This window comes from Arachis hypogaea, chromosome 16, assembly GCF_003086295.3.
Source record: "Arachis hypogaea cultivar Tifrunner chromosome 16, arahy.Tifrunner.gnm2.J5K5, whole genome shotgun sequence".
Classification (NCBI taxonomy): Eukaryota; Viridiplantae; Streptophyta; class Magnoliopsida; order Fabales; family Fabaceae; genus Arachis; species Arachis hypogaea.
Genome location: NC_092051.1, coordinates 69,453,861 through 69,467,867, shown reverse-complemented (window position 1 = coordinate 69,467,867; position 14,007 = coordinate 69,453,861). Strand labels below are relative to the sequence as shown.

General features: G+C 37.0%; 1 long non-coding RNA gene across 6 annotated transcripts; it reads left to right on the top strand.

Annotated features, from left to right (window-relative positions):
- The first annotated feature begins 1,823 nt into the window (after positions 1-1,823).
- LOC112754341 (uncharacterized) lies at positions 1,824-6,486 on the top strand. 6 transcript variants are annotated; one of them, XR_003178503.2, is made up of 7 exons: positions 1,826-2,111; positions 2,225-2,550; positions 3,619-3,744; positions 4,566-4,709; positions 4,857-5,061; positions 5,227-6,114; positions 6,196-6,486. It is a non-coding gene; the product is annotated as an uncharacterized lncRNA (long non-coding RNA). The 6 variants fall into 6 exon arrangements; XR_003178502.3 differs by having other exon boundaries at positions 1,829-2,111; positions 4,857-5,449; positions 5,928-6,114; XR_003178504.3 differs by having other exon boundaries at positions 1,830-2,111; positions 4,857-5,449; positions 6,061-6,114.
- The last annotated feature ends 7,521 nt before the right edge of the window (positions 6,487-14,007 follow it).

Genomic DNA, 14,007 nt, shown 5'->3' with positions numbered 1-14,007 from the left:
TTCTGAAGCTCCTGCCTAAATCCGATCAGCCAGATGGTTATCAAAAGGCTAAGGAGGACATGCGCTTCATGAAGTTTGACTGGGATGCCGTCAAGGCAAGGATAGCCCTTGACCCGACTGTTCCATGGGTCATGGGTCAGAACACCACCATGCCTAAGGGAATCAAGCGGACATACTTGAACGATAAGGCTCGGCTATGGCATCAGATCCTAAGCAACTTTATTATGCTAAGTACTCACGAGACGGAGCTACCTGCCGCTATGATCACCCTCCTATGGTGTGTGATGGAGGGTAAGGACCTGTACCTGCTACGCTTCATCCGGTACTACATGGCCAGGGTCCACGTCCGAGGCACTCTCCCCTTTCCATATCTGATTACACAGCTTGGCCGTCGAGCTGACGTGCCTTGGGAGGATGCTGATGAGAAGCCACCTGCTGCAGAATGTAAGAAGATTATCCCTCACAGCAGAAACTTTCTGGCTTTAGGCTACAGACCTCCATTCCTCACAGCTCCTGGTGAGACAGCCACACCATCTGCCGGCCCCTCTTCCTCTACAGCTACCCCTGCTACCACCACTGCACCTCCACCTGCCTCAGAGCCAGTTTATCACTTAGTGCACCGCCTGTTTCAGTAGCTAGACCAGATGGAGCGCCGCAACCGGCACCGATACGAGAGATCTGAGCGTCACAGCAAGCGACGCTATGAGCACCTGAAGCTGATGATCCGTTCTGGCAGCGACATCCCTTCCGAGCCTGACACCCCATCAGAGCCATCTGAGGAAGAGGCGGATGATCATAAGGCGGAGGCCCATCCATAGAGAGATGCTGTGCAGGCAGGCACGGAGCAGGTTGTGTCCCAACAGGGGGCCCCGCATCAGATTCAGGCTGCAGACCCAGAGGTTCCTATTCAGTCAGTCATGCGTGAGCATCTTTTCTATCTTTTCCTAAGTGAATTTGCATCTAATTTGTTGAGTTTAATTAAGAATTAGTTATATTTTAACCACTATGGATGCTATTTTAAGTTTTGTACAATTTTATTTATTTTAGATAGCATTCGGATGGATTTGATGAAGTTTCTGTAGAGAAAGAGAAGAAACGAAGGAGATGACCAGCGAATACCGACGCGGACGCATGGCTCATACGACCGCGCAGAATGGAGGAGATCGCAATGACCCGATCGCGTGCCTGACGCGAACGCATGGATTGGAATCTGCACAAATGACGCGAACGCGTGGACGACGTAGACGCGTCACATGTGCCACGTGCAAAAAAATGCAGAAAACGTTGGGGGCGATTTCTGGGCTGTTTTGACCCAGTTTTCAGCCCAGAAAACACAGATTAGAAGCTGCAGAATGGAGAAATAAGTGGTCCCCATCCATCCCTTGAAGACTTGATTATTTAAATTAATTCAAATTTAAATTCAAATCTGATGTTAGGAAAAGATATTATTTTAATTTTTAGTTTTAGATATTAGATTTTAAATTTATTAGGATTAGTCACTACAAGAAAAAAGGCCTATGGCCATGCTTTTATGAGGGTGGCGATAAAATAAAGATTTGGCCACGTTTTTTTTGCTACGCTTCAAAAGCGTGGCGAAAGGTGTCAATGACCACGCTTTTATGAGAGTGGCAATTGATGCGAGATTTAGCCACGCCTTTATTTGCCACACTTGAAAAGCGTAGCCGTAGAGAGAAACCGCCACGCTTTTAAAGCGTAGCAATAGAGTTTTGTTATTGCTGCGTTCGAAAAGCGTAGCCGTTTCCTAGAAGCCTTTTGGCACGCTTTAAAAGCGTGGCCAAAAGGTTCCCTCGGAAAAAAAAAAAGGTGGGGATAAATTAAAAAACCCCTTCTTCGTTTAAAGACTCAGTTCACTTAGAGAAAGAGGTTCATGGTGCGCTGCCCTAACCCCTTCTTGTTCGTGCTCTGCCCTAACTCCTCCATCAAAAGCCCCAACGCGACGAGACACTCACTGCCCTAACTCCTCCTCCTTCATTGTGCCTCGCCCTCACTCGCCGTGGATGCTCCCCTTTGCCGCTGCTCCCTTACGTCACTGCAAAACCCTAACCCCCTAACCCCTTCCGCGCCGCTCCCTTCCTACTTCTTGCTTCTTTGTAAGTCCTTTTCTTTTATTTCTTTTCCTATTTCACCTTACCCCCTCTCACTCCCTCCCCCCCTTTCTGTTCATTTATTTTTTACTTTTAATTACATGATTCCTTGAAATCAGGATGTATTGAAGGCAATCTCGTTGAAGCAGAAGTGGGATTTGAACGATTTACGGGTTCTTAATTCGAAATCTGTTGGGAACAGGTTCAGGTTCGGAACGTTTCAGAACTTCGAGTTCAGAATGGGTTTGGGAAAAAGAGCAATTTTTCTGTGAAATTTCCTTAGCCATAGGCGCTGCAGAAGCAGAACGCGGTCACCGCCGAGGCGCCGCACAAGGCACAGAAGTAGAAGCACTTCGTCGCCCTCTCCTCCTCCTCCTAAATCGCGCAGTCCCAGTGTCGTTGCGAACCATCACAAGCTCAAAAAAGACGAAGAAGAAAAGAGAAGGTAACTAATTTTTGTTATTTATCCCTTCATTTATTTATCTATTTTGTAGTTTCTGTTCGTGATTTTTTTCCTGAATTAGTTGATAATTTAGTGTGTAATATTGGTGAGAAAATGTGAAACGAAGAGAATTCTATTGGTTGAGACTAGCAATTTCTGATTCGTGCTTGCTAGTTTTAGCTTTAATTTATGAAGAATGCACCGCATTGGAAATTGGGTATGTTGAAAATGCGTGATAATTTTAGCAGTTATTCGATGTATTTTAGCTGTTATTCGATGCTTGCTAGGTTTTTGGGGACCTCAAATATAATTTCGAGAGGGTGAGCCTTTGTATTTCTATAGTTAACATGAATATGAAGATATAAATCTGATAGCAGTTTGGAGATTATGTATGTGTGCAGATTAAAATAGGGGGAAGAAATTTTCATGGACTTAATTTATGTAAATTTTTTTCTCTTACTCTTAATACTATTTGTTCCTTTGTCAATAATGTTTAATCCCTTCGTCCCTCCGCCTTCGTCCCTGCTGGTAATGTATTCATTATCAGTTCTATTAGTTAAAAAACAATGTTAAATAATATTGTTGAAGTAAAACAGACCTAGAAGAAAGTCACATTGAATAAGATGCTGAGTCGAATGCAAGGTGTTTGGTTTTGGTTTTGGTTGATTGCCCTGTTATGAAATTAAAGCAACATTTCGTGCTATGTATGTTGGTTTTGGTTGACTGCCCTGTTATGTAATTAGTGTAGCGAGTGGTATGTGACTTGAGGGAATAGAGGTCGTTTAAATGTGTATTGCATTTAGAGGCAGGTTGAGAAAAAAAAAAAGGACATGGCGTTCCTAGCAGCAGTTTTTATTCTTCTTATTGTTAACGCAATGCAGGTAATTAATTAAGATCCAATCTGCAAATCGCGTTGTTATATATCCAAATATGTGTTGACTTTATTTAACTATTGTCTCAGCTGACTTCTTTAACTATAGCTTCATCTGTAAAATATGTATCTAAGCTTCTTCTTTGATGGATTTATGTCATGTTGATTCATATTCTGTTTTGGTGCCTGTCCTTTATCAGATTCAAGAATCTGACAAAGCAAGAAAGAAGTTCTCAAATGCAAAATCTCTTTCTTCCTCCCAATTTTTTGGAGATCAGAACAAAGCTGCAGACGTGGCTGCTCAAGCTACTTTGTCAAAGTTTTCAGTATGTATTTTTTTCATTAATGAATTACTCGTAAGTTTCTGAATATACACATTCAGGTAGATAATAATAAGACATGCACATTGAAGACACAATTGTGTTCTAGGGAGCACAGTTTTCTTTTCAATTTCTTTCTGGCCATTGCAAATATAGTTCTCCATTCCGTGTTTGTAGGCATGAAAATCATTAGTTAGATAAAAACAAGGCAGGACAAAAAATAATTTCTCAACAGCCTCTTGCTAAAACTTTCCAGTGTTTGTGTTGAAATCCACCGTCCCAGTGTAAATTGAATAAGTTGGAATTCATTTGTTTGTGTTTTATGTTCAATTAGTTAAGCCATTTGCTATCAATACTGAGAAGCAAGCCATAAAGTTAATACATGGAAATGATGGATTTTGACATATAGTACCAGAAACCCTTAATCATGTCATAAAAAGGACAACAATGGCTAACTAAGAGGCCTGAATAGCTTTTATGCTTTATCAAAGCGCATTATTGTTTAATATAGTTAAGATGAGGTTTTACTTGTCCCATGGATTATCAAATTCCTAACCTGATATTTTTTAGGAGATATTTACTTTTGCTTTTTGGATTTTGGTACACTAATAATATAAAAGGGTGTAACACTGTTATCTAATCATATATTAACATTAGCAAATTCAATATCTTATATTATCCCTTCAAAACAGGGGCCTTTAAAAGTTGATGTTTGACAAAGTTCATCGTCTTCTATTTTCAGGGTTCATCTGCCATCTCCAGTGCTGTTCATACCCTCGTTTGTGTTTTTCTTCTACTTCTTATTATTATCCTTTATATAATTTCAGGATTTCCCGAGAGTTCTGAGGCTGGCGAAGCTGAGCAACAATGGTGCTGTGCTCTTATGCAAGAACACGGGTTTTTCTTTATCTTCCCTCAAATGGAGGAACCTTCTGGGAGGACATGGTTCAAGCCGTGGTGTTTTTCTTTGTGTTAGTTTCTTAATCTACATCTGCTATTGTGCTTTTAGATATTCTCTCTTGTCAAAGTTGGGTTGTCCCAGAATTGATGAAAAATGAGTAATTACTTACAATTAGTCTTTCTAGATTGTCTTACAATTTCTGTGCTTTTGGTTGCAGGCATATGTGGAAAAGGTTCACAAGGCCTAGTGAATGCAGTTTAAAAAATTTAGCCACCTAATTTGTGGATTCTATTTTAGGAATTGTTATTTATTGTCTTAGATGTGTATTATGTTTCCTTACACCCAGATTTTTATTTTAGGATGAGGACATTTTCCTTTGGGATGAGGACCTTGGAGTTTAAGAGTTCCACCCAGATAAGAATGTTGAATACCATCTCTGATTTCTGAAAATTAGAAAAAATATAGTTTGATGCTCTTAGATTGTTTAATTAAAAACAAAATTGGTGGAGATTACTTTTGTTTTATTTTTTTAAATGGGCACTCCTATAATGTTACAAAATCTTAATGATTCTCAAATGATTTTTTAGTTATATATCTATCATTAAAAGTGAAGGGCTGGAGATTTCACAACCAGCACTTGATCCTCAACTTTCTGAAAGGTCTTGCTGTGGAGATTTCACAACCAGCTCTAGAGATTTTTCAGTTACTTACTGTGCTTAGAACTGGGCTTCGACTTCCTTGGTATCCAAATTGAAAGGTCTTGCTGAGAGAAAAAAGCTAGAGGACTTGACAATTGGTCCAGTTCTCACTGTAAGTACATGTCTTTCATTTTCTTAAATTTAAAATTAAAATAAGTGTTGGCAGCTTCATACATTTGTGTATTATTCTCCCTAAGATATGATTTGTGGAGAGAGAACTACTCTTGAGTGCAGTAAGTGAGAAGATATGAACGAATTCTAGAGTTAATTGAAATAAGTTATACATAACTATTCTAGTGTTCATATCCATGCTTTTGATTGATGATTAAAAAGGAGTTTATCTGGTGGGGGTGGGAGCTACGAACAATTTGCTGCTTTCAGGTTAAACACACATCTCCAAGTTTGTGCCCTAGTTGATATAGGTGTGCATTATTTATTTGTTTGACATTATTGGTAATGGTAAACTGCAGACTGTGGAGTCATATATCCAATATTATATTAGTTGTTTGATAAATAATTACTCAGAGGTTCTTTTTAATTTTCTTACTTTATTTCACTTCTTTTTTTATTTTTTTATTTTTTATGTGCAGTTTACAACTGAATCAATGTTGTAAATAGAGAAAATTAAATAGAAGAAAAGCATAGCTTAATGCAAAGCTTTTGAAGATGCATATACTCACAATCATGTTCTTACATACTTTTGGTTGTTGTGCTTGCAAGAAGGACATACAAAATTGGAGGTTGTGATTTGAGCAGCACTGCTCCTCCTTGTACCAGGTAAAGTTTCGGTAATAAGCAATTCAATTGGCTTTCTCCTTACTTTCCTAGACTTGACGGAAGATTATCTATTTTCTTCAGGTGGATTGAAATGATGGCTCATGTTTTCTCAAGAGCTGCATGGCATTGCATTTGGTATATGATCCAGGTGGATTGAAATGATGGCTCCTGGATTAGTAATATGTAATTCTAGGATGGTAGCTTGCTTAGAATCTTCGTTAGCTTGGGTACTAGTAGTGTTTTTTTGTTTCAGTAAAAACTAGTGGTCTCTTTTGTAACTTCCTATTGATTCTAAAATTTTTTCTCTTATGTAATAATATGTAAAGCAAGTAGATAATGTAATAGTTGTTATAATGATTTTGATTTTTGGTATTTTGTTAGAGCATGTCATGTGATCAATCACACTATATTTGGTGACAAGTTTATAAAGATTGGATTAGTTGATTTAAAATTAATGGTCATTGTATAAATTTTACAATTATCTATGAATTTTATAAGATTTTATTACAAAGATTAGAAAAAGAACAATAGAACCTGAACAAAGTTATAGCTACGCTTTAAAAACGTAGTCATATTGTACAACAGTTATCAACAGCTACGCTTTAAAAGCGTAGCCATAGCTCTTGTTACTGGCATGCTTTAAAAGCGTAGCCATATCTTTTGCTACTGGCACGCTTTAAAAGCGTAGCGATATCTCTTGCTGTTGGCACGCTTTAAAAGCGTAGCCGTATCTCCAACTATTGGCACGCTTTAAAAGCGTACCGATATCTTTCACATACAGCCACGCTTAAAAGCATAGCAATAGATAAAAGCGTGGCGACAGAAAAAGCGTGGCCATAGGTCGCCAAAAGCGTGGCGATAGAGCAACCAGCACGCTAGCAGTTGTGACCCTTTCAAAAGCGTGCCGGTAGCTCAAAAAGCGTGGCGAAAAGCTATCGCTACGCTTTTTTCAACTTTTCGCTACGCTTTAAAAGCGTAGCAAAATCCTGGTTTTCTTGTAGTGAGTTATAAAAATGGGAAAAACTTTCCTTCCTTGGTAGAGAGGTCCTGGGGAGATTCTACCTCATCCCATCAGGGGAACATAATTGACAATCCTAATTTTCTCTCTCTTCTATGAGCAACTAAACCTCCATTGTTAAGGTTAGGAGCTCTGTCTATTTGTATGGATTGATTTTATTGCTTTTTCTATTTTAATTTATTTATGAATTTATAATTTAAGAATTGTTTTTGCTCCTTATTTTATGAATTTGGGTGGAACGGAAGTATGACCCTCTTTCTATTTGAGTTCCTGTAAAACTTGGAAAAGCTCTTTACTTGAACAACAGCTTGAAAACAATTTCTCCTAAATTTTAATTATTTGGATTTAACAGGATACGTGACATATAATCCTTTTATTTTTGGGTAATTAAAGTTTTTGTGGCATATAAACTAGAAATTGATTATCAACCTCTAATTGGAATTAATTGACCAAGAAATTGGCTGTTGATGAATTTTAGAGGAGACTAGGAAGGTCTAAGGAATTAGGGTCTAGTCACATATAGTTTGCCATAAATTAAATCCTACATGATTAAAATAGTTAGTAAGAAAAATTAATCAGGAAAAATAGATAACTCTGAAACCTTAACTATTTTCTCCATATTTTCTTCCCAATTTATTTACTTTACTATTTTAATTTCTGCACGATTGAATATTCAAATACTCTTTTATGTTTGTCTAACTAATCCTATCAAACACTATTGTTGCTTAATCCATCAATCCTCGTGGGATCGACCCTTACTCATGTAAGGTATTACTTGGTACGACCCGGTGCACTTGCCGGTTAGTAAGTGTGGTTGTAAATACCGCATCAGTCAGCACCTCCTCTGCAGCAGGCAGATCCTCAGACCACCACCACAGAGACTCCAGCTACCCATCCTTCCAGTAATGACACCCCTTAACACCCTACTTGAGTGAGCATCAGGGACGATGCTTCATATTAAGTGTGGGGAGGTCGACATCTCTGGTGTATATTTTTTGGTGAACCACTACAGACTTTTTTTACTTTATTATTTTTCTGTATTTTTCTCTTTATTTTTATTTTTATTTTCTCAGTACTTATACATTGCTATTTTCATGTATTTTTACTATATTTCTGCATGTTGCACTTTAGTTCATATTTTAGCCATTTAGTTTAGTTACAATTCTAACTTATTAGTTATAAAAAATGTGGATTAATTAGTATAGTTTATCCTTTTTAGCATAAGATAACTTAGTTTAAATTAAAAATATAAAAAGGAAGTAAACTAGAGACTTTAACAGAATAAAAACAACCCACACCTTGTATATATAGCATTACATGTTAGTTAGTTAACAACATTTCATCAAGGAGAAACACTAGAACTTTAAAGCCACCTTAAGATTTACATTGAGAATAATGGGAACTCTTAATTTTTACTTGCTTGACATATATAACTGATATATGATTTTTGAGTTAGAGAACACACAGTCTGTGAGTTTTGAGCTTAATTGCATGGTTACATTTAAACCATAATATTTTATTCATGTGTGTTCCGCCCTTCTTATTTATTCTGGTGTTCTTTACTTTGTTTTAATCTATATATCCGATTATAGAATATAGATACATACCAAGAAAGTGATTGAGGCCATTGTTTGATTCTAGCTCACTATTCCCAAATTAGCCTACCTTTTACATCACCCTTGTTAGCCCCTTGAGCCTTTAATTCCCCTCTTATTTTATAACCACATTACTAGCCTTAAGCAGAAAAACAAAATAAAAATCCCAAGTTGAATCCTTGGTTAGCTTAAGATAGAAATTGTGTATTGTGTAAGTGTGGAAACCTTATGGGAACATGGATGATAGAAACAAAAGGGTAGAAAGTTAAAAAGAATAAAAATTTTTATTTTTAAAAGTTTTGGGAAGCATGCTCATGTGAAATCAAAATAATTTAATTACCATGTGCATTTAAAAAAAAATTATTTTTCAGTATTTGAATAAAGGGGATACAAAAGAATTCCCCAAATGAAAAAAGCGATGCACATGGGATAAAAAAAATTAAAATATGAGCATGAAACATAAAAAGTGGAAAAAAATATGGGAAAATAGGTAAAGAAGCTTTGCTTTACAAAATATGTATGTTAGGTGAGATCTTAGACTAATTAAGGATTCACTTAATTAGCTCACTTAGCCTTATACATATACCCTTACCTTTACCTTGGCCCCATTACAACCTTAATTAAAGACCTCATGATTTTTGTATGCCTATATTCTATAATTGTTGATTGGTTAGATGAAGAACAAAGTTATAAAAAGTAAGGATAAAAAGAAGAATAGAGTGATTAACCCAATAAACACTGAGCAACTAGAGAGTAAACATAAAATCCAGTGAGGGTTCAATAGCTCATCAACATATATCTCTGCTTAAATTATTAATTGTCTTGCAAAATTGTAAAATGTTTTTCTCTCCCATCTCAATTGTAAAGGTACTTTATCACTATCTAAGGTTTGGCTATATATATAAGATTCCTTGAGAATGTGAATTAATTCAACTACATGTAAGCTTTATACACAAGGGAATAACAAATTAGAATTACATGATTCATTTAGGTAGTTGCATTTAGAATAGATTGCATTGCATGAGATTCCACCACTTTAACCTTACCTTACTCTTTGTCTTGGATTTAGCATGAGGACATGCTATTGTTTAAGTGTGGGGAGGTTGATAAACCCATATTTTATGATATATTTTGTGCCTAATTTAAGTGATTTATTCAATCCTTCACTCACTTATTCATATAAATTGCATGGTTTTACTTTCCCTTCCTTATCATGTGATGTATGTGAAAAACATGTTTCCTATGCTTTAAAAATGATAATTTTAATTTCCCTTTATTACCATTCGATGCTGTGATTCGTGTGTTGAGTAATTTCAGATCTTCTAAGGTAGGAATGACTTAAAGGATGGAAAGGAAACATACAAAATTGGAAGGAAAGTATAAAATGGAGTTTTTGAAGAAACTGGCAGTGACGCGATCGCATGGACAACGCGGCCGCATGCCAACGCGAAATAGCAGTGATGCGACCGCGTGATTGACGCAATCGCGCACCATAAGTGAAACGCATATGATGCAGACGCATGACTGAAGCGACCGCGTGACAAGGAAAACTCCAAATGACGCGACCGCGTGACCCTCGCGGACGTGTGACAGAGGCCACGCACCAGAAATTGCAGAAAACGCTCTCAGCGATTTCTGAAGCCCTTTTTGGCCCAAATCCAAGTCCAGAAGGCACAGATCGAAGGTTATGAAGTGGGGGAATTCATCCATTAAGAGGAGAGTCTCCAATTAGTTAGTATGGATGAATTAGATGTAGTTTTAAGGGAGAGGTTCAAAAATTGACGTGGCGAAAATTGGCGAATTAAGAATTGTTATGAGATATGCGTTGCAAGTATTGTTCTTAACCAACCAGAAATCCGCTTATCAATTTAGAAGGGTTGTCACAAAAATTAAAATTAAAATACTGGGAGTATGAATCCCAGGTCGTCTCCTAACGAGTTGCAGAAAGGTGTGCTATTTTATTAATCAGATGTTTTCAAAAAGGGTTTGAGTTGAATAAACAGGAAATTAAATTGGAGAAATTAAGTAATTTAAATAAAAGCCTTGACTGGGAGTAGATTAGTTGGAAGCCCTATTCTTGTTGAAGTACTCTCAAGATTAATTGATAATTGAAGGTTGTTCTGTTTAGTTATCCCTTACTAGGTAAGGGAAAGTCAAACAAGTTGGAATGCTGTTTCTATTCACAAGTTCCAATCCACTCAATTGAAAAGGATTAGTGTTAGTGACTAGAGAGCATTCCAACAATAAACCCAATTACAATTTTTCTTTTAAGCATCCCAACTCAAGGGTTCCTTTCAATCAGCTCCCCATCAAGTTAGGGAACTACCGCTCATTGTGAATGTAGAACTCATAACATAGGAAAAGGAATTAAAGAAAGACATGATAAATAAAACTCAAAGGAGTCAATTAAAAATAAAAGTAATTCTTGTATTAATAAATTATAAAATAATCCAATAGTAAAATTAAGTAAATTAAAGGACATGGAAGAGTAAAGCCAAGTAAAGAAAACGAACTAGAATGACGAAGTCTTGATGAGGTAATAACTCTTCTCCATATCCCAATGCAAAGAGTAATAGAAATAAAATCGTAAGAACTATGAATGTGTGTAGAGAGAAAACCTAGAGGAGGAGTAAAACTAGATCTAAAAACTAAGAATTGTGTGGAATGAATGTTGTTCTGGTTTCTGTATGTTCGCTGGCTCTAGTATGCTTTTCTGGGCCGAAAACTGGGTCAAAACAGGGCCCAAAATCGCCCCCAGCGAATTCTGCAGATTATGTAGATCGCGCACGTCACGCGATCGCGTCATTCATGCGGACGCGTCATTGGGCATTTTGCTTTGCCACGCGGGCGCGTTGTCTAAGCCTCCGTGTCACTGCGATTTCCTCTCTTTCGCGCGGTCGCGTGAGCCATGCGGCCGCGTCACTTCTCGCTGGTCATCTCCTTAATTTCTTGTGTTCCTTCCATTTTTGCAAGCTTCCTTTCCAATCTCTAACTCATTCATGCCCTATAAAGCCTGAAACATTTAACACACAGATCACGGCATCGAATGGAATAAAGGAGAATTAAAATACATAATTAAAAGTCTCCTAGGAAGCAAGTTTTCAATCATGTAATAATTTTATGAAGGAATTATAAATGCATGCTAATCATATGAATAAGTGGGTAAAGATCATGATAAAACCACACAATTAAGCACATTATAAACCATAAAATAGTGGTTTATCAACCTCCCCACACTTAAACATTAGCATGACCTCATGCTTAGTTGAAGGAGATAAAATAAATGAGTAGGAACATGTAAAACTCATGCAATGCAATGCAACCTATATATGTGAATGCAACTATATGATTCTTGTCTACTTGATCAATAGTAAATAAGCTCTTCAAAACAATTACAAATCAAATTCCACTAATTCAATTCTCATACAGTAAGAACAGATAAAAATGCAAGAAGGTAGCTCATGAAAGCAGGGAACATAGAAATTTAAGCATTGAACCCTCACTGATGATGTATGTACGCTCTAATCTCTCTAGTGTATAGGGCAATCACTCTATCCTTCTCTAATCATGCTTTCTAATTTTTGTTCTTCTCCTAATCAATCAACAACATTTAATATACCAATGCAAACATCATGAGGTCTTTTCAAGGTTGTAATGGGGCTAAGGTAATGGTAAGGATACATATATGGCTAAGTAAGCTTATAAACTGAATCTTTAATTAACCCAAGCTTTAACATAACATATATATATTCTATATAACTTTAGAATTCATACCTAGCTACCCAGAATTTCCCTTTCACATTCCACACCCATGTATCAACTTTTTATCTTAATTTTATCATACATGCATTGATCTTTGAATTCTTAACTTAACATTGGGGTAATTTTGTCCCCTTATTTATTTATTGAATATTTTTGGTTTTTTTTAACATAAACATAAAAATAAACATAGCTTATCAATGCACATAGATTTTTGATTCTTATAGTTTCACATGAGTAGGTGTCCGAATTCCCATTATATTATCATGACACATTCCCTTATTATCTTTTGTTCCCACAATTTCCCATACTTAATTAGCACACACAATTCTATCTTAAGCTAACCAAAGATTCAATTTGGGATCTATAATTGTTTTTCCGCTTAAGGCTAGTAATGTGGTAAAATATAGAACAAATGGGATTTAAAGGCTCAAAGTGGCTAACAAAGGTAATTGAAAGAGTAGGCTTAATTTGGATAAGTGAGTTTAAACAAATAATGGCCTCAATCATATGCAAGCATATAAATATATTAAACATTGGACATATAGGATGAAACAAAATATAGATTACAATCATAGAGAAGTAAACACACAAGAATAAAATAATTATGGTTAAATAATATAACCATGCATAAAGGCTCAAATCTCACAGGTTGTGTGTTCTTTAGCTCAAAAATTATGTTCCAAATACAACTTCAAGCAAATTTAACATAAAAGTTTTGATTAAAATTAGTGAAATTTTGTTCCAAAAATAGGGTCTTAGAAAAAACTTATTGTCTTTTCAATCAAGTAGAGCATGCATGCAACTAATCTATTACTATGCAATTTATCCTATTCTACAAAAGAAAAATCTAGCTAAATATCCTAATTTATTGGTGTTAGGGAAGAGAAATTACCTCCGGAAGTCAGGTACTGACCGACCTCCCCACACTTAAGGCTTGACACCGTCCTCGGTGCCATCTGTCAGGAACAAAGGTGGGCTGGTGGCAGTATCTCCACAGTCGGGATCATCATGGCTTCCTGTGCTGGTAAAGGAAGTGGAGTCCGGGGTGTCTGAGTCCTTGAATTTTCCCATAATCAGCTCCTTGAGGTATGTGAATCGGCGCTTATTACGACGCTCTCTCATCTTAGCTTTGTGTTCCTGCCGATCCAACCTTTCGAGTATCTGATGGAGTAGTTGGTCTGTTGTAGGTGCTTGTGGTGTTGAAGAAGGAATATCTTCAACCGGTTCAGTAGGATGGCTTGTGGCGGCTGGTGGAGGTCTGATGTATTTCCCGTTAGGGACATACTGATCATCCCGTGGAAGCATGGCTTTGGTGTCCCCAGCTCTGTAGGAGACTTCGGCTGCTGAGACAAGATCTGAGACCAAGGCGGGAAAAGGTAAGTTGCCCGCAATTTGTACGTGTCCCATGGCATTCCGGATGTGTCTTGGTAAGTTCAGAGGTTGGTCTGTAAGGATGCACCATAGTAGAACGGCCATGTCCACAGTGAAGGAGGACTCGTGAGTGCTCAGAAAGACGTA